A 20,579-nucleotide genomic window follows, 5' to 3' on the forward strand; every position below is an offset into this window, starting at 1 on the left:
AATAATGGGAAACTCACACCCTCAGCTCTCTCGCCTTTCCATTTGGGCCAGTTTGCACCAGAGCGGGGACCCTGGCCCCAGGCTTCTCTGAGGGGTCCTGAGGTGACAGATTGAGGTGTACGAAGCTGACACAGAAGAGGGTCACCACCCTCCTCACTGGTGTCCCCACAGATCCCCACCCCCACCCCGGGCTCTTCTCAGCAAGCACAAGGACCACGTCCCTCCCCTTCCCGTCACCCTTGGTGAGGCCAGCCAGGCTTGCGTGGTCAGCCTCCCCCCTGCTCACATGCCTTCCTCTCGTCCCCACCGCTTTCCCGCCGGGCTGGCCGTCTTCATTTTCCCTGGAGGTCTTTGCACATGCTGTTCCCTCTTCCTGGGATGCTCTTCCCCACTCCCTTCCCCCTCTGCAGACTGGCTCCTGGATGGCCTTCAGATGTCAGCGAAGCTGCCTTTGCAACGCGGCTCACAATTTGTCATAATGTTTACCGTCTGTTCCCTCACGCGCACACAGGAGACCGTGAGTTCTTGCCCTGGCTCCCCAGCATCTGGAACCGTGCGCAGCACGGAGAGGCACCCGGCAGACCTGTGCTGAAGGAATGAACGAAGTCTTAAAACTTCCCGAGCCACGTCCTCCTCGTGTTTAAAGTGGCCATGGTGGTGTCCCCCCTCCCCAGGGCTTTCAGGGGGACGAATGTAGAGTTCTCGGGGTGAGCTCGAGCTGGTGGCGACTGCGCGGTGGCCGCCAGCCCTCGGGTCCCCCCCTCCCCCCCGTGACACCTAGCAGGATGCTGAGAGGGAAATTCCGGATGTGCACCTGGGCCACAGCTCGGGCCCCCTTTACAGAGGACGCGCTGCCGTGAGGCTGACAGCACCTGAGCTCCACCCAGCTCTCAGCGAGCCCCTGGCTGGAGACGGTGCCCAGGAGATGGCGGCGGCTGTTATTAAGTGTCCTGCTCCCTGGCTTGGCTGGAAGTCCCCGGAGGCGGAGCTGGGGGCCGAGCTCGGGGCCAACACCCAGCCGAGCAGTGCTGTCCCCGGGGAAGCGGGCCTGATGGGGGACAGGGGACAGCAGTTACGGAGCTTCACGGGGGGCCTCCTCGGAGGGTTAAGAAGACACAGGTGGCTGCTCGGTGGGGGAAGAGGTCCCCAGAGAGGCCGCAGGGATCCCCGCCCCTGGGACCTGTCTGCCCCAGGACGGGGGAGAGAGCGGCTCATCCCCTCCCCCTCCCCCTCTGCTGTGGGGGCTGGCGGCTCCCCCACGCTTTCAGGGTGTGCGGCTCGGCCGCTTTGGGGTGGCCACTGGAGAGACCGGAGCATCTCAGCCTCCTCCCCAGTAAACCTGGGCCCCACGTGGCTTCAGGCCCCACGGCCGAGGCCCAGGTGCCAGCTGTGCCGAACCTCAGTGGGGGTGGGGCCCGGGGAGGTGCTGAGGCGCGGGGATGCGACAACAGAGGCGGCTGGTGCTTTACAGGCCTGGGAACGGAATGGTCCTTTGCTGGGGAAGGCAGCCGAGGCCCAGGGAGCAAGTAAGCCACGTGGAAGCTGGCTGCGCCCTCCCGGTACTGGCTGCATGGTTACCCAGGCCGCCGCCTCCAGGGCAGGCCACGTGGTCAAGCCCCATGGTGCCAAGTTGTTGGAAAAATTAAATAAACGAGTATCTGTTTATATTAACAACAGTGCCCAGCATGTAAGAAGCACCATGTAAGAGGGACGCCCGGGGGGCTCAGTCGGTTGAGCGTCCGGCCTTGGCTCAGGTCACGATCTCGCCGTCCGTGGGTTCGAGCCCCGCGTCGGGCTCTGTGCTGACCGCTGGCAGCCTGGAGCCTGCTTCGGATTCTGTGTCCCCCTCTCTCTCTGCCCCTCCCCCACTTGCACTCTGTCTCTGTCTCTCTCTCTCTCTCTCTCAAAAATGAATAAACGTTACAATTTCTTTTTAAAAAGAAACCCCACATGAGTTTGTGAATAAGCAAATAACTATGGGTATTTTACCTAGATCTAAAACGGCGTGCACAGTTCCTGGTTTGTGTGTCATTTGGTTTCTTCCATTCGTCTTTGGCCAGAGTCGCACGGCTGTCTGTCCGCTCCCTTTCCCTCCCCCACACTCCGGCGGGACAGGGAGGGAGAGCGCCGCAGCCGAGGACGGACGAGAGACGAAGACGATGACACGGCCCCTGTCCGACGGAGGGCCAGCCCCACACCTGCCCTCAGTTTCCGCCCTCAGTCTCTGTGGCTGCTGCGGGGACAGCTCTGTGATTCCAGAACCGGGACTAGTGCAGAAAAGGGTCGCTTAAAAATAAAGTAAGACAGGAGAGCTCCTTTATGCTGAGGCGACGGTATTTTCCCAAGCTGCCTGCAGGACAGAACAATAAAAAATTTATCCTTAATAGCATTTTGCTGAATTTTGCCACAGGAGATCGCTTTGCCGCCACCGGAGTTTGGAAAGGCTCTTGTCTGCCGTGCACATCCCCTTCCCCAGCCAGCCTCCGGCCTCCCCGCCTCCTCGGGGGACACTTCGCAGCCAGCCTGCCTCCTTCTCTTCCTGCCTCCACCCCAGGGACACGTCTGGACACTGGTCACTCCGCCCCACGGAGCTCCAGCTCCGGGAAGGGGGAGAAAAAAACCAGATAGTCCATAATCAGCTTCTTCTTCCTTTCGCCTCCTCCCCCCCCGGTAGACGTGTGAAAAGGCAAAAAAAAGAGGGCAAAGCAAATCCAAGCAGTCGGTAAACTTAATTTCCTAAAAACAAGTATAAGAAAAGATGCTAAAATTGGGGGTGCGGGCGGCAGGGGGAGGCAGGTCGCGGAGCAAACCCCAGAACGGTATATGATGTGGAGGAAAAACGGTCACTCACTCAAAGATCAACATCTATTCAGGAAGGCATTTTATATAAATGCATAAAGAAAAATTTGGAAGGATGCCCTTCAAATTTTTCACGGTGCTTTCTCTAGGATGGGACCTGACCTGGGAGAAAGGGAACAGGAGTCTGCTGATGTGCACACATCCCTCACTGCTTATATTTCTTACAAGGAACCTCTTTTTTTTTTTTTTTTAATTACACACATTAAAAGAGAACCTCCCCTCAGATTAAACCATTAAATTTAAACAGTGTTATATCGGGGCGCCTGGGTGGCTCAGTCGGTTAAGCGGCCGACTTCGGCTCAGGTCACGATCTCAAGGTCTGTGAGTTCGAGCCCCGCGTCAGGCTCTGTGCTGACAGCTCAGAGCCTGGAGCCTGTTTCGGATTCTGTGTCTCCCTCTCTCTGACCCTCCCCTGTTCGTGCTCTGTCTCTCCCTGTCTCAAAATAAATAAAACGTTAAAACACACACACACACACACACACACACACACACAAAACAGTGTTATATCATCCGTTGGCGGCTATGTGGGGAATCGCCGTCCACGCCAGTAAAAGCGTGTATTGATGCAGTCACTTTGGAAGATGAATCTTCAGCATCTGGGGGGAAATTCCAGCAGTCAGCACCTCCGTTTTTCCGAGGGTTGGGCAGTGAAGATCGCGGGTAAGGACATCTGTCGCGGGGCTGTTTATAATGTTTATAACAGCACCAACGGACACCTTCCAAGTTCCTCGGTAGGCGACTGGCAAAATAAACCATGGGGTGTTCACGCCGGGACCTCCGGTGCAGCCTTTAAAAGCACGAAGCAGAGGTACATACAGGTCCTGACGCAGCAAGTTCTCCACGACAAGAGCATTCCAGAACGATCCTTACAATACGACACACCATGGGTTCTCTACGGGCACAGGGGTGTGGGGGGGGGGGGGAAGCACAGAAACAGCCCCGGAAGGAAATACACCAGCACGATCCCCGTGGGCGGTGGCCACCGCGCGGCCCTCCAGGTCTTTCTGACCCACCCCGCTCCCCGGCCGCCTTGAAGTTGGGCAGGGTCATGTGACCGTTCCTGGCCAATCAGGGTGAGCAGGTGGTCCTGGGGCCGCCTCCAGGCCGCCTGCCAACTGATACGGGGCCCTCTGTCCGAGCTCTTGGGCGCCGGCACGACAGCCAGCCAGCCACTTTGGAGGTGGCGGCCTCCGCCAACCGCAGCGCACTGAGCAGATCCCACTCCCAACCCAGATGTACCTACAGCCTTCGGCCTCGCAGGCCCGGATTCCTTGCGGTCACCCCCCCCGTGTTTCCGAATGACGCCGTCTCCCCGACGGGTGCCCAGCGTCACCCCCAGGAAAAAGCTTAGGAGTGGGGCACTTGAGACAAAGGGCACCTGCCCGCCCGCCCGCCCCTGTTGGCTCCGGTTCCCCGTAAGCACCACGTGACTGAGAGCAAGGCCTGGTCCTCGATGGCATCCCAGGGCCAAGCACTCAGTAGGGGCTCAGTCCACATCGGCGGCAGAAAATCCACGACAAGAATTCTCAGAAACTTTGGTCCTGGATGAAGGCAGAAACCACCACCCCACCCCCCGCCCCCGCCCCCCACCACCACCCGTGACCATTCTTTCTCTCACCGCGGCAGAGGGTGCTGGCCGCCTCCCCGTAGCCACGTTCCTGGCCTCCCTCCGGAGCAAGCGAACCCTCGGCTAGTGGACCACGTGCCCCAGCCGCCCTTGCAGCTCAAGCGACACGAGGTGAGTCTGAACACTGCGATTGTAACTTGGGGAGGAGGGGCTCCTCGAGGGGGAGACGGGCAGCGGCGGGTGCCCCTTTCCGCCCTGTCCCCTGTCCTTAACCGGGTTCTCCGGCGAGCCGACTCCTGAGTCGAAAACTCAGTGCGAATGAAGTTTTTCAGGGTCAAGGTCATGCGGTGTGGAGGTGAGTCCAAGGAAGGGAGCCAGCACAGGGCACGTGGCTGAGCAGGTTACAGCCCCGCTGGGCCTTGCAGAGCACGCCTCTCGGATTCCAGCCACCCCCCACCCGAGAGGCAGGACGGGGGTGTGTACCCACTCTCAGATATTCACTGGCTCTCATTCACCATGAAGGGTGGTTTCCAGGCCACTCCCAGCTCACCCCGCCCCCACCAGCCGGGAGCAAACCTTCCGGCAAAGTCACGGGGGCTTGCTTGCACGCCCTCAGCAGGTGCAGGAATAGTGAGAGTCCACAGCAGCTGTTGCACACCCAGCCCCCTTCTTCCTGCCCGGAACACGGGCATGTTGTCCGGAGTTCCGGCAGCCACATTAGACCAGAAGGCAAAGGGGAATGGAGCTGTGAGCTCGCCCTCTGCGGGCTGCGCGGTGCCTTATGAAATCAGAGCACAGAGGACCGGGCGCGGAGATGCGCAGAGGCCTCCCGTCCGCGACGGACTGGGCCTGCATTCGGCTCTGCCGCTTCCCAGCCGCGCAAGCCGAACGTGTGACTTCAGTTCTTAGTTTTCTCATCTGTGAAAGGGCAATAATGCCCACGCCGACCTCATCAGGGTTCTTGTCCACTTTTTCAACAAATGGTTATCGGGCACCTGCTGTACTACACGCTGGGCCCTGTGCTATTTCTGAGGAAACAGCCGGGAGGAAATAAAACCAATGAGCTGTTTCCCCCCCACCCCCACCCCGGCCCAACGCAGCACAGTCTGGGGAGGGGGCAGGCATCCGCCACATTGCCAAATGCACAAATATCAAAGTGTGATTGTGACAAAGGCCACACACAAGGACCTGTGTTAGAAGTTTGCCCTTGTCACATGCAAAGGTCCTGTGGTTGAAATGATTCAGCATGATAAACAATGCCAGTACACACTGAAAGAGAGCGTTACTAGTATTTCCTTGAACCGATGCCAGGAAACATTTGAATCAGCTGAGAAACTTCTCCCTCTCTCTCTCTCTCTCTCTCTCTCGTTTTTTAATTTTTTTTTACATTTATTTATTTTTGAGAGACAGAGCCCAAGTAGGGGAGGGGCAGAGAGAGAGGGAGACACAGAATCCGGAGCAGGCTCCAGGCTCCCAGCTGTCGGCACCGGAGCCCGACACGGGGCTCGAATTCACGAACCGTGGGACCATGACCTGAGCCGAAGTCCCACGCTCAACCGACTGAGCCCCCCAGGCGCCCCGAGAAACGTCTCTTGTCGCGACTCGGCACGCCACAACTCTGGCTTTGTCTTCCAGCGCGGGGTCTGCCTATGAAGAGAAATGGGCTGGTCCCTCATTCTTGTTTTTGGTTTTGGTTTTTCAATACTCGAGTTCGTCAACATACAGCGTGGCCCTGGTTTCAGGAGTGGAACCCAGGGATTCATCCCTTCCGCAGGACGCCCAGTGCTCATCCCGACACGTGCCCTCCTGAATGCCCATCCCCCATCCGGCCCCTCCCCCACCCGCCTCCCCTCCGGCACCCCTCAGTTTGTTCTCTGTATTTAAGGGCCTCTCGTGGTTTTTCTCCGTCTCTGTTTTTATCTTCTGTGTCCTTCCCTTCCCCTAAGTTCATCTGTTGATTCGCTCATCCTCCTTGATAGGTGTTTCTTATTCTAAACAAACGTGGCTGGCATTCCCGTCTGATAGAAGCTTCCGGTTAAGATGTGGCAGGCCCGAGCTCCGCAGGCTGGTGCCAGGAGGTTTCCCCCACAGCCCCCCAGGCACTGGCGCCCCTGCCTTATCCTGAGCTCGCCCGGCACACCTGTGCGGGGGGGGGGGGGGGGGAAGCCAGCCAGACTTTTGCAAGGGGACACTTTTTTTTTTTTCTCTCGTTGCAGTTTTTATGAGGATCAGAAATGGGGGCTTGGGATGTTTCCTTCGAAGCTTTTCCCAGATTCCAGAGAGTTTTAGGCAAACCCAGGGCTCCAGGAAGCCACCGGGCGCCTGCACTTTTCCAGACATCAGCTGAAGGGGCGCAAACATCCTGAAAGCTAATGTAAACTTGGCATTCGGAGTCTCCACGTGAAACTGGAGGCCGGCTGGCCCCAGAGGCAAACAGAGTCTGCATTTACATGTCGCCCCCACGACCTCATTTCTAAATTCAAACAAGGTAATGTCTGCCATAATGGGCTGTTGGGGCCTCCGTGCCCTGAGAATGCATATTTTATCGTCGTCTTGTTGGGTCAGGATTCTGGAAGCGCTCATCAACCCCCTGACAAAGCATCAAGGCGTCCCCTCGAAATGTTGTCACCAGCTGGGAGCCCAGCGCCATGGGTCCGGGGGGAGGGGGGGGGTTGGGGACAACGCCAGACACCGGTCCATCTGCTCACAGCCCCGACCTTGGCCCGTCCTGGGGTCAACCCGGTGTTTACCCGGCCTACCTCGGGCAAGATGCTCGGGGCAGCGGGGCCAGGGCGGGCAGCAGGAGAACCGCCTCCTTCCCTACCAAGGCCCAAGCTTCAGGAGGTGTCTCCGAGGCTCCCCACACTTTACTACTGGGGTCCCTGAGGCCCCGCAAGGGGAAGGACGTGGCCAAGGTCACAAAGCAAGTCAGAGCGCAGCCAAGAAGAGGAGAAAAAGCCCTTGCCTTCTCTCTACATTCACGGGCCAACCGGGGCCAGCCTGGGCTCACCTTTCAGGACCTGGCTCCGGTCTTACCTCTTCAGGGGCTCTTCCAGACTCTTCGAGCAGCTGTTAGGGCCCCGGGTTCCAGCCTCCAACTCCCTCCCATCACATCACGGACCTCTGGAGACTTACCCATCCCCCACGACACAAACCCCACTCTGGCAAGGCACTGCGAGGAAGCCAGCGGGGCTGGCCATTGTGAGCACTGGCCATTGTGAGCACGGGGCCCGGCAGCAGGAGGTGAGGTTGGGCGCGTGGGGCGTCCTGGGGAGCCAGGTCCTGCCCGTTTTAAGAGCAGTGGGAACACTGCGGTGTTTTGAACGGAGACGCGACATCCTCTGACCTGTACTGTAGAGCATGGTGGGGTGAGGACAGGAGTAGGGAGACCAGGGAGGGGCCCCTGCCGTGATCCAGGCGGGAGAAACAGGTGGCCTGGCCAGGGGAGGGGCAGTGGACATGGGCATGCGTAGTGTAATCTCTGCAGGTTTGAATTTCCTGTCCTTTGGGCGGATCACGGCACCCGCCTCACCCCCAGCCCCCGTGGCCCGGCACCCTCAGGAGGCCGTCCTGGAAGGAGGCCAGGAAGGAGGGAGCAAGGCTCTCCTGCACGGAGCCCTGACCCAGGACAGAGCTCCGGGAAAGGAAGGTAACTGGTTGTTTCTGTCCCGAGGAGAACATGCCGTGACCGTGAATCTTCATTCGGCTGTCCCCAAAGTGACAAACATCCCCCAGCGTCCATGCTGCTGCCTCCCCGGCAATTTCTCTGTTTACAGGATGTCTGGGGTGTCTAGACAGGCTGGGGTGGGGTGGGGGGAGTCAGAGAGTGGAGTCCCAAGGCAGTTCTCAGACGGTACATGGCTATTTCTGCACAGAACAGCTAAAACCAAAAGACTGAAATCTGCCTCTGCCTGGAGAGTTCATTAAATAGAAATATGCTTAATTCTTTCCTTTTTTATCAGTTGACGGCTTCCAACAGATAAAGCTTATTTTATTTAAGCTTTCACACACCCGGCGAGATAAATATCCCTGAATTCCTGTCTTCACGGGGGAAAAAAAAAAATTAAAAACGGATGGAGTCAGAATCTTGAGTAGGGTTCTGGAAGCTGGACCAAAGGATGGACCCACACGACTGGGTCAGAGTTAGATCAACCCCAGGACGTGGTGGTGTGGAGGGAGGGGCTGGTCCCTGCAAAGGGCATGAGGAAAACTGCTGGCAAGGATTGTTCTAGAAAGGACACCCACCGACTTCTGGTCCAGAGGGACCCTCAAAGTCAGATTTGGAGGAGAAGACCTCGTCCGTACACGCAGACGGCTGTGGGTTCAGTCCCGGCCTGGCCACCCTTGAGCTGCAGAAGTGTGAACATGTCACTTCGCTTCCTTGTGCCTCAGTTTCCTGAACTAGAATTCAACAAGCTCTCAGGCATAGTCTCTGCACAAGCCCCTGTCACAGAGTGCGCATGCCGTCCCTCCCCAGGGCTCCAGGGGAAGGGATCTGGGGTAGATTCGTCCTGCCCGCGGCACCTGGGCCCTGACCTCCCTCCACATCCAGCCTGAGCCCACGCGCCTCCTCACAGACCCAGATGCATTTTACAGGTCTCCGTGCTGGGGAAGCAAAGGGCTGAGCAGCCACGATCAATGCTGACCAGGAGTTTGTTAGCGGGATACCCAGGGGCTCAGGAACCAGCCAGTTGGAAGGACACCTGGGCTTCAGAGGGCCTGGGACAAATGGCGATTTAACCATGGGGTTGCTGAGTGAGGCCCGTGCCCGCAGCGGCTGGCAGCCTGTCCCTCCCCGGGCTGTCAGGGCAGGACCCAGGACCCCCCCCAGTTTCCACCTTGGACTGTCAGCACTGGGCCCAGGACCTCCTAGTCACACCCTGGGCCGTCCTCGAGGAAATGACAGGGACATCAGATCCAAATCACAGGGAGAACCCAACCAGTAAGATTGGGGGGCCAGAAAGTTCCAGAAAGGGAGCTGCAGGGCACAGGTTGTGAGGGGGGATAAGCCCAGCCTGAGTGAAGGCCCACAGACACTAGGGTGCAGGGGGGCGCTGGGACCCCGGCACATTAGGAGGGGGGTGGGAGACATGGGGGGGTGGGCAGGCCCGTGGGTGGGGGGAAGGGTGCTTTCTCCGGGGCCACATGAGGAGTCACCAAGCCATTTGCAGCAGAGGGTGTGACATGGTAAGTTGTCACATTTTGAAAAGATCATTGTGGCTTCAAGTCCTTTCCAGCTCAGTCTTTGATGCTAATTGGCATTTAGCGCCTACTGTGGGTCCAGCTGTGGCCCAGGAGAGGCCCGGAAGTGAGACTGGACAGCAGCCATGATCAGGGCACTGGGGCCGGCACAGGCGGTGCCCTGATGCCCCGAGGCAGCACCAGCAAGGACCCCCCCCCAGGCGGTCTGCCCCCCCCTCCCCGGCTCTGTAAACAATCCCACCTCCCCAGGGACAGGCACTCGGGTGGTGTCTTGATTCCCAGGGCCCACGGGAGGGAGTCACCCCCAAGACGAGAGGCAATCACGGGGTGAGGCAGAGGAAGGTGGCGCCCCGCCTTCCCCACCTGTCTGGGCGGGGGCAGCTCCGCGGGTTCTCGGGGGGGCCCCCCCGGGAGGCCCAGGTGCTCGCTGCCTGGCAGACAAACCCCAGAGTCATCCGTTGGCCGCCAGATCAAAAGCAGAACCGAGTTCAGGCAGCTTCTCGTACAGGGTTTATTTCTAATTAATTCCTCGCTGGCACATGTAGGATCTGCACTTTCTCTCCCTCCTGGCTCTTCCAACCCGTGCATATTTCAGAGCCTGACAGCTTTCCTCGTGCTAAATATAAATCATGTCGTAAGCCGAGAGTTCGGCGGGAGTCGGTGGTCTTTGTCCCAAGCGTCCCTGGTGACTCTCCCCCTTCTGCTTCTTGCTGGCCCCACCGTCATCACCCAGGCCCCCCCACAGACCCGAGCGCGGTGTTGTCTGTCCAACCTCCATCCCCCCTCCTCTGGGGACAGCGCCCCATTTTCCTTCGCGGAGTGGAGCTGACCCCACATGTGAGTCTCAGGGTGGCTCCTGATCCCGACATGGTCAGTCAGAACACTGCGTCCCTCCGGGCACAGTGATTGGCTCAGGGCTGCTCTCATCACCCAGAGAGGCCAGGGAGAGACTTCTCTGGGACTTCTGCCACAGCCAGGTCAGAGGCACTCTCTTTTCACTTAAACCGCGATGTGGGCGGAGGAAATCCTGAAGCCTCTGGCAGCCGTTTTGTCACCAGGAGGAGGAAGCTGGGTGGCGGCTGAGGCCACCACACAGGAGAGCAGTGCCCAGAGGCAGGGTTAGCGAGAGAGGGTAGTCACATCGCTTGAGGCTCCTGATCCAGCCACACCTGAAGCCTAAGCCAGTTACGTGAGCCATTTTACAGGAGCAAATTCTCTTTCTTGCTTAGACTAGGTAGAGATGGGTTTTCCACCGCTTGCAACCAGGAGTCCCTCTCGATGCTACCGAAACCACAGAACTATGGCATGGTTGCCGTGGAGGAAATAACAAAACCAAAAACCGAGAGATAAATAGGAAAGTGCCTGGTACGCATGGGTGTTCAATAACCGTTCTTTTTTTTTTTTAAATGTTTATTTTTGAGATAGAGAGAGACAGAGCGTGAATGGGGGAGGAGCAGAGAGAGGGGGAGACACAGAATCCGAAGCAGGATCCAGGCTCTGAGCTGTCGGCACAGAGCCCGACGTGGGGCTTGAACCCACAGACCATGAGATCATGACCTGAGCCGAAGTCGGACGCTCCACCGACTGAGCCCCCCAGGGGCCCCATCATTCATCCATTTCTTAAAGTTGATGTCCCTCATATTAATAGAGCCACAGTCTGATGTGGTCCTACTCTTCGCTGGCCCCTTTCGTGTACACTATCCCAAGGGATCATCATCCCCAGCCTCTGAGGTGAATGTCACCGTCACGATCCCTGGGGCAGGGGCAGGGGCAGGGACACTGAGACTCTGAGAGACTGAGTCACCCAACCGAAGCCACACAGCTGGCTCAGTGGGGGTTGGAGCCGCGCTCCTTCAGGCCCCCCCGCAGAAGCCCTCGGCCAGCCACACCCGAGCTGGTCCCCAGAGGGACCAAGGCACACACTTCTTAGAAGCAGCCCTGGAATGAATGTTCCTGACACTTTTCTTGTTGGGGAGGCGGAGGGGACTCGGGAAACCTTTCAAGCGGCCACGTGACGTTGGAAGATTTTTCTAGAATCTGGAAGAGATGAAACTTTGATGCGCTGTGTGGGGAGGGAGGGGGAGAGTGTCCACTCTGGATCTTGGGGTTGAGGGATCTGTGCTCAAATCCCGGTCCCGGGGACCCAGACTTTTTCGGAAGGACTGGCTTGTCCTGGTCGTTGAAGGACGCTCTTCTCTGGGCCGAAGGGCCAGCTCAGCTCAAGAGGAAAGAGCATTAGCAACTCCGCCATTTACAGTCCCAGGGAAGGAACTGATTCAAAACAGGCTCGTCGGTGGACACAAAGACCACAAGGTGACAGGTTGTTGCGAGAGCAGGTTCTTTGCAAGGGACCAAAATAATGCCCTGTAGAATAATATCAAGGAGAAAATGGAACTTTTCACAGGGGAAAGTTAGCGGCCACCATTCACTCACACACACGCGCACACACACACACAAACACAAACACATACCCCCACACGCACACACACTTACGGAGACACAACAAACGTGACCAAAACTCAACTTGTTAAATCTAGACGGTGAGTACTCTCCTCCCAACCCTTCTGTATATTTGATAGTTTTTCGTAAGAAAAAATGGAGTAAAAGCCCAGCCCTGCCACTTACTATGGAGTAACCTTGAGGAAGCCCATTGAAGGCTGTGACGCTCCACCTCCTCGTCCATCAAATGGGGACAGTGAGAAGCACATCTTCACAAAGCTCTCAGAAGCATTCAATGCGACAGTCCGTGCAGAAATCTTGGATTTGACGCGTGGCCCCTAAAATCACTCAGGAAATGCTAGATACTAGCTTGTCCGAAGACGGTGAAGAAATACCCTGTACTCTAGTCCGAAGTACCCAATCCAGATAAACTCAGAAAGCACAGAATAATCCTCCAGGGCAAGAGGTTTGCCGCTGTGCCTCCCAGCCAGCTCGTGGACCCAAGTTCAGTGCTCCCAGCCAGCTCATGGACCCAGCTTCTGTGCTCCAGAGAAACAGGCTGGGCGGGGCCACCGGAAGCCGAGGCCACCGCGGAACCCATCCCGTTAAAAAATATATATGTATTACCGAAGCACAGTGGACGTACGATATTGTGTTCGTTTCAGGTGCACAGCATAGTGACTGGACAAGGCCACACATTACTCAGCAGTCCCCACCACAAGGGAGGTCGCCAGCTGTCACTTACAACGTTATTGCAACACCATCAGCTGTATCCCCCGTGCAGCACGTTTCCCGTGACTTCTTTATCTTATAACCGGAAGTTTGTACCGCCCCTTTTTTAAATCGTGTGCTAGGGTCTCAGTCTCTCCTTGTGAAGCCAAGTGTTAAGTCACACACACCTCGAAGTAATCACACTACAGTTCGAGCGTCCGATCAGCAAGGGTGAAAAGGTGGGTCGTAGGCGGGGATGGTGACAAGTGGGACACGCGTCCTCACGTCTGCCCGGGGTGGAGAGCAGCCAACGACGACAACAACAACAAAAGCAGTTCAAGTCATGTGGGTAAAAAAGCCTTGATATTGTTGAAAATTTGCGTGAGGGTGTATTTTTTCAGGCTGAGGAAAGTATTAGGAAGATTAATTGAAGAAGTGCCACACAATGCCACACAATGGAACATCGGGCAGCTGATTTTAAAAATGGGGGGCGTCTTGGGGCGCCTGGGTGGCTCAGTCGGTTAAGCGTCTGACTTCAGCTCAGGTCACGATCTCGTAGTCCGTGATTTCGAGCCCCGCGTCCGGCTCTGGGCTGATGGCTCAGAGCCTGGAGCCTGTTTCCGATTCTGTGTCTCCCTCTCTCTCTGCCCCTCCCCCGCTCACGCTCTGTCTCTCTCTGTCTCAAAAATAAATAAACATTAAAAAAATCTAAAAAAAAAAATGGGGGGCGTCTTAATCGCAGACGTAGGACAGTCTCCACGATGTATCGTTGGTGCCGCCAGCCACGGGCAGAACGCTGCAAATATGACACCTTCTGTGTGCGAAACAGGATCAAATACAGTTTTGTATTTACCTGTAAGTGCATAGAGATCCTTACCATAAAAACCAAGAAAGTAGGTCAGCGGTTGGGGTTAAGGAACTGGCCCCGGGGGGACCAGGGACGGGAGCAAAACTGTACTTGCCTTTTATGTAGTTTGGTTTTGAATCACGTGAGTATTTTACTTCTTCAGAACTTTTCCTTCTTGTTGAACGTATCGCAAAATAATTCTGTAAAGACACACGCCAAAGTCATAGTAGTGGTCCTTTCCAATGAATGAGATTCCAAGTAATTTTTATTTCCTTCTGGATGGCTTTTTAAATATCAGGGTTTTTTTTAAGTTTTTTTTTTTAAGTTGATTTACTTTGAGAGAGAGAGAGAGAGAAAAAGCATGAGTGGGGGAGGGGCAGAGAGAGAGGGAGAGAGACAGAGAATCCCAAGTAGGCTCAGCTCTGTCTGGCACGGAGCCTGACGTGGGCTCAAACCCACGAAGCTGTGAGATCATGACTTGAGCCGAAACCTAGAGCCAGACGCTTAATCAACTGAGCCACCCAGGCGCCCCATCAGGTTTTTGTTTTTGTACAATGAGCATGCATTATTTTCATATCTCGAAGTTTTTCAGAAGTTTCCATTCTGAAATGAAATGATAAAAACAGCCACATTTGGGTTTTTTTCTTCTTTATTTCCCAGTCTTAGCGTGTCCTCCCCCATCCAATCATCAGTGCTTGCCTCTGGTCTCCTCCCATACACACACTCACACACACACACACACACACACACACACACATACACTCCTCCAGGTTTATCCACAGCTCCCCATCTCAGGTCTGTTCCTTTAGCTGCAGCATTTGAGCAGGACCTTCCTCCCGGAGCCAGCAGCCAGGGGCCACCCGCCCAGGGACACAGCAGAACCCGTTCACAGAGCGCAGGGCACAGGGAGGAGCGCCAGTCGCGACGGTCAGAGAGGCCTGCAAAATAAATAGGGAACGATCGCCTCCAGACAGAAAGCCAAAGTGAGTCCCAAACCGTGACGGTCGTGTTCCGAAAACCGATCACAATGGCCACGTACTTCCAAAACAGGAAAAGACCTTTTCTAGGTCAAAGTGAAGCGCGGCTCCCCTTAACCCTCAACCGTGATAGACGGCGGGGGGAGGGACACGGACGGCTACTGATCTCGTCTAATTCTCACCACACCCAAGTAGGTGTTAGAATCCTGACAAAAGTTATCCTGCCTGCCACCAACACCAGGAACCAGTCCAGGGTTTTTACGTGTGATAAGGAGCCCTCCACCTGCGAGGGACGGGGTCCGCGGCCTGAGGCTGGACCACCAGACCCTCTAGCAAAGGGGTTTACCTGCCAGGCCTCGAAGGGCCCGGGACCGTCCTCGGCCTCGTGCTAGTCCCGGCCACTCCCCAGCCCCAGCCTAGTTAGAATCCCACAGTACTTTCCCAGTCCCCTGCCACTTTCTTGTCACAACCACCCCACCGGCAGGCACAGAGCTGGGTGTTCCCGTTCTCTCTTTGTCTCCCCGACGCGCGTGCCCGGCGCACCGCGGTATCTCCGGGGCGCGGCCCCGTGCCCGGCACCCACCAGGCCCTGGACCTACAGCTGCCGACGAAGAGACCAGATCAACAGAATCGAGAGGATTCCAGAGCCCCAAGTACGCGGAGAGGGAGTGGAATGGCACACAAATGGGGCCCACACCGTGGGGTCCGACCGCCGTGGACCCCCCGGAGCAAACCCAGCCCGGCCAACTTGGCCATGAGTCGAGTCCTCCTCCTCGAGCTGCTCCCGGGAGGGGGGTCGGCGGCGCACGTCCTGGTGCAGGGGCGGGGTGGGGGAGCCTTCCGCGCAGACGGGAGGTGTGGGACTGACTTTGAAATCACTTTGGCCTCTGGGTTTTGAAAGAGGTTGATTCTGATACACTGACCTGAATGTTAACGGCATGGAAGTTGCATTTGTATTCAGAAGGGGAGGAAAGCAGCCACTCCGAGGAGATGATGCTGTTTAATTAGGTCTAGTAGTTAACTCCGAATAAAGGCAACCGTGCTGCCGGGAACCAGGAAGGGAAGCGAAACCTCCCGGGAACGCACAGACTTCAGCGGAGCCGCAAGAGAAGGAGCCGGTGGGTCAGAAATGACGAGTTCACTTCCCGAAAGCCTTGCAGCCAGGCGCGGGGGGCAGTTGGCTCTCCCGGCTCCCGGGGGCAACGAAGCGAGCCAGAGGGTGCTGGTGAGGCCACCGTGCGCGTGTGCGTGGGGGAGGAGCCCACTTTTAATGCCGGCAATACAAGGATGTCGTTCTCAGCAACCAGAAAACGGGAGACGCCTGCCATGCCCACCCGCGGCCGAGTGGATGAATCCGCCCGTGGCGCAGTCACACCACGGAATACTCCGCGGCAGAGAAAAAAGAACAAAGCTCCACTCACGCACCAGACCGGGGAGAAATGTAGAAACATAAGGAAGAGGGGCCGCTGGGTGGCTCGGTGGGTTGAGCGTCCGACTTCCGCTCAGGTCATGATCTCACGGTTCGCGAGTTCGAGCCCCGCGTCGGGCTCTGTGCTGACCGCTGGGAGCCTGGAGCCTGCTTGGGATTTTGTGTCTCCCTCCCTCTGCCCCACCCCAGCTCATGCTTGCACTCTGTCTCTGTCAAAAATAGATTAACTTTAAAAAACATTTTTTTAAATAACAAAGAGTGCGTAAAAAAAAAAAAAAAAAAAAGATGGCAAAGGCCACATGTCCTACGACTCCCTCGATACAAAGTTCAAGAGCAAGAAAAACTGATGTGCAGGGACGGAAGGCAGAACAGCCCTCACCATGGCAGGGGGCAGGGTGGGCGCTGACATGCTCCGTGTCTTGGCCACCGGGGGGGGGTCAGGCGGGCACGCGCATATGTGCAAAATACAAAATGTGCACGTGCCGGGTGCAGAAATGCGTTGAGGGGCATGTTTCGTAAGACCCGTGCGCTCTCTGGGCGTTACGCCTCCGTCCGAATGCGTGTGCATTTCAAGAAAACCCGATTCTCAGTAGTGCGGCGGCAAAGCGTGCCTCTCTGCTGGGTGTCGCCCTTCTGACACGTGCGAGCGCCCTCCGCACGCAGCAGACAACCACGGCTCAGTAATGGGAGTGATTATCCTCACAATTATAGGTTGGATTCTTTGCGGTTGTCTTTCCAGTTCAGAAAATAAATTATACATCTTCCCCGCGCTCCTTTGCCCACACGGTTTAATAAAGTGGGGGGGGGGGGGACTTGGCACTTCTTGCTTTTATTTAAGGGCGCGGAGGGGCGCGGAGTCACGGGGAGGCGGCAGATGACTGGGTTGCTCCCCGGGAAATTGCGCGGCGAGCGTGAAGCCGCCCCATCCCCAGGCAAGTGCAAGAGGAGGAGATAAAGCGTGCTTCAAAGTCAGAAGACGTGAAAATTGATCCGGGAATGCTAGCTGTTTTCAATTTTATATTGCCGTTTGTTTCAAGAATAGCCGGGCTCACCCAAACAGGAGTGAACAGGCAGACGGGAAAATATAATTCACGCGGACACTGGCGCTCTCCGTCCTGGGCACGCGGCTGGGCGCACTCTGACCTGCGCGGCCGAGGCGAACCGATTCAAACCGGGCTGAGACGAGGGCACGACGAAACATCTGACGATAAATAAAACACGGAAACCTGCCGCTTTTTTCCCAATCTCTCCTCCCCATTCCGTGTCTCTCTGAACTTCGGGAGCCAAAGTCGGAGAGGAAACATCTTGCAAAGCAAAGAGCCCCCGTGACGTGATTTGGTTTGCACATCTGCAAAATGGGACGACAGGGCGATGGAGAAAACCCGGGGCTTAGGAGACAGATCCACATCCCAGCATCAGCTTACCAGCCACCAGTTGGCACAAGCCAGTCTGTGTCTCGAGCCTCAGTTTCTTCATCTGTAAATCGGGGATAATGACTTCCCGGGGCCCTTGGGAACATTCAGTGAAGCCATCCAGGCAAAGCACATGCCACGGCCCTGGGGCTCGTAGCAAGAACTGGCTCTCTTTATCTTTACCCCCTGCACCCCTGCCCAGTTGCCTCATTTCCAAGGGCAAATAGGGCAGGGACCTGGTCGCTAACACCCAAGAACCGGGGCCCTGCTTCCAGCTACACGATTTGTGGGAGCCAGTGCAAAATAAAAAGGTGGGGCCCCTTGTCCCAAAGACAGGGAAACGGGCCACTGAAAGGCCCGCGAGGCACTGCGTGTTGTCCTCCTGTGCGGCCTCCCCCTGGACTTGGATGGTGTTTTCTACTCGCCGTGAGAAGTGGTCCTAAGGAAACAAAACCCTTCCAATCATCGGCGTGAATGTTATCAGTCATCTTTCTACGGTGCAACATCACTTTCAAATACAAATATACGAGCTTTTAACTCGTGTGCAGATTCACCAAAACCCCACAGTCTGTGATGCGTGGCTGGAATCGGCACACGTATTCTGTTCTCGCCAGAACAGGAGAAACACCGCACGGAACTAACTGGGCTGTTTTTGTTTCACTTCCTGACACGTGCACGTTCTACCCACACTCTCCATCTCGGGCTTACCGAGGAGTCCGGACAGACAGAAAGGAAAAGGAGCCGTGTCTCCTTCCACGGCTCTATTTTCAGCTGTTTTCAGCATAAGTGGTTGGCAGGTAGGAGGAAGGACAGGACAGGAGTCTTTGGCTGTCGGTGTTTCCTAGGACAACTTTGCCTTCTTTCTGTGTTAGAAACAAGTTCTGGTTCAGAGCGAGTGCGGCCTCACGGGTATCCATGCTTCTACTTATTCAGTCATAGACATAACACACGTACCCTGAACTTCCTTCTGTCTTCCCGATGCTGGGTCCCCCAGAGTCCTGTGCTCCTGGGTCCTCGTGAGCGCCTGTGAATGGGGCAGCAGGGAGGCAGTCCCTGGAGCCTTGATCAAACCACTCCTGACCTCCCACTCACAAAAGTTGTGCCCTGGGAGGCTCCCAGCCTCATTGCTCAGAAGAATTGCTCCCGGGGACTCTCAGAGGAAGCTGGCAGGGGCAGGCAAGGGACCCGTGATGGGGCTGGCACGCGACCAAGCTAACCCAGAGCCCAGGGTTCATCCTTTATTTGGGGACCACAGGGGAGAATCACAGAGAAAGCCAGAGCCGGCAAAAATCAGGATTTGTATCTTGGCTTTAACATTTAACTCTGTGACTTGGAAAAAATCCCTTTCCTTCTCTGAGCCCCAGCTTCCTCGACAATGCAACAGACTAAGACTTACCCTGGGGAACCTTTGGGAGAATGAAATTAGTGAGAACAAAACCCTCAGCCAGTGTCGACCAAACGCTGATCCCTCAGAAAAATGCAGTCGTGGTGACTACCGAGAGTCCCGGGGCCGTGGGAGCCACACTGTTTCCAGAAAAGCCAGCAGTGGTCAGGAACACGGCTTCCTACTTTGGGAACGTGGCCCAATGACACACTCCGTGCTTGGCGACTGACAGCACTTTCCTGCTGATCGGGAAATCAATGCAAGGCCTGGGGGCTGGCTCCTTGCTCCTCACGATTCTTGTGCTTTTCTCTGATGAGGAATATTTTGCTTTCCCTCCTCTCTCCTGGGGACAAACGCATTTCCCTCTCCACGTTGCAGGCAGCAAACCAGGAGGGAAGAGAAAAAGCATGCCTGGTCCTGAGGGGGCTGTTGTAAACTCTTGATTTAATTATCTCCAGTTGGTAACTGGCAAGCTGTCCACGATCTTCCTGCATAGTCAGCCTGGTGGTTTCCCTTTGTTGAGCATTAATGATGTTTTGGGAAACCTTTGAACTGGACTCCTAAAGAAGAAAACTGGCTCCTTGTGATGGGGAGATCGGAGAGAGGGGCTGTGTGGGAAATAGAGGCTGGAGGCACCATTGTGGGAGCCCATGATGACCCTGGCTGAGCATTCACTGCCTGCCAGACCCTCTCGCGGCATCTTGTGCGTACCAACCACCTTCCTACTTCAGGGCCTTTGCACATACTGTTCCCACTGATAGAACACTCTGTTCCCACATGTCCTCAGAGCCGCTCACCCTCATTTCCTCAAGGAGGCCTTTCCAGACTCTGCTTTCTAAAGATGGATTCCTGTGCACACATTTGCTCGTTTTGCAAAGCACCCACCTCTACCTGTGATTATCGTACATGTATCCTATTTATTTGTCTCATTTGCTACAGCGTAAGTGCATGAGATCTGGGCAGTGTGTCAGCCTCACCCCATTCCCCTAATGCCTAGCACGATGCCTGGGGGAGAAGGGTGGCAGGTCCCCAATGAATGAATGGATAAATGAATGAACAGGAACAGTATTTGGGAAAGAGAGAAAGGGAGCAAAGAAAGAATCTGTCCCCTTCCCTAACCTCAATTTCTTCCTGGGATCACTGATTTTGAGCAAGTGATTAGACCAAGTGCCAGCTCCTCTACTCCCACAGCAAGCTTCCTCATTCACTCCTCCCCAGAGTATGGATAATTGGGTGGATGGATGGATAGATACATGGATACATGGCTGGCTGGGTAGATATATGGATGGATGGATGGAAGGATGGATGGATGGATGGATGGATGGATGGATGAATGGATGAATACAAGGATGGCTGGATGGATGGATGGATGGATGGATGGATGGATAGATAGGTGGGTGGGTGGATGGATGGGTGGATGGATGGATAGTTGGATGGATGGAAGGATGGATGGATAGATGGATGGATGGATGGATGGATGGACAGATGGATAGATGGGTGGATGGATGGATGGATATATGGAAGGATGTATGGATGGATGGATGGATGGATGGATGGATGAATGGATGGATGTACGGTGGATGGATGGGTAGGTACATGGATACATGGCTGGCTGGGTAGATATATGGATGGATGGATGAAAGGATGGATGGATGGATGGATGGATGGATGGATGAATACAAGGATGGCTGGCTGGCTGGCTGGCTGGGTGGATGGATGGATGGTTGGATAGATAGGTGGGTGGGTGGATGG

This window comes from Panthera uncia (genome assembly GCF_023721935.1).
Source record: "Panthera uncia isolate 11264 chromosome A3 unlocalized genomic scaffold, Puncia_PCG_1.0 HiC_scaffold_11, whole genome shotgun sequence".
NCBI lineage: Eukaryota > Metazoa > Chordata > Mammalia > Carnivora > Felidae > Panthera > Panthera uncia.